Source organism: Olea europaea, unplaced genomic scaffold, assembly GCF_002742605.1.
Source record: "Olea europaea var. sylvestris unplaced genomic scaffold, O_europaea_v1 scaffold647, whole genome shotgun sequence".
In the NCBI taxonomy this organism is placed as follows: Eukaryota; Viridiplantae; Streptophyta; class Magnoliopsida; order Lamiales; family Oleaceae; genus Olea; species Olea europaea.
The window spans coordinates 266,901-267,520 of record NW_019264840.1 but is presented as its reverse complement, the minus strand read 5'-3'; positions in this window follow the sequence as shown (position 1 = coordinate 267,520).

Below are 620 nucleotides of genomic sequence, written 5' to 3'. Positions count from 1 at the left end.
CCATTTCTTAGGAGCTTGCTTTAATCCATATAATGATTTAACAAGTCGACACACTTTCTTTTCTTGTCCTGAGGCCACAAATCTTTTAAGTTGCTCCATATAAATTTCTTCATCCAATTTCCCATTCAAAAATGCCGTTTTAACATCCATTTGATGTATATCCAAACCATTCAATGCTGCTATTGCAATAAGCATACGTATGGATGTGATTCTTGTCACAGGAGAATAGGTATCGAAATAATCAAGACCTTCTTTTTGCTTATAGCCTTTAGCGACAAGTCTTGCTTTATATTTGTCAATTGATCCATCTGCTTTCATTTTCCTTTTGAAAATCCATTTACATCCCAAAGGCTTATTTCCGGGAGGGAGGTCTACTAATTCCCAAGTATGATTTTGTAGTATGGATTCAATTTCACTATGAACAGCTTCTTTCCAATATGAAGCTTCGGTTGATGACATAGCCTCTTTAAAACTTTGAGGTTCATTTTTTAACAAATATGTTAGAAAATCAGGCCCAAAGGAGGTTGACGTCCTAGCCCTCTTGCTTCGTCTAGGTTGTTTATTTATAGATTCTTGATCTATAGTTTCTTCGTTTTCACGAGATCTCTTTTGTGAATTTG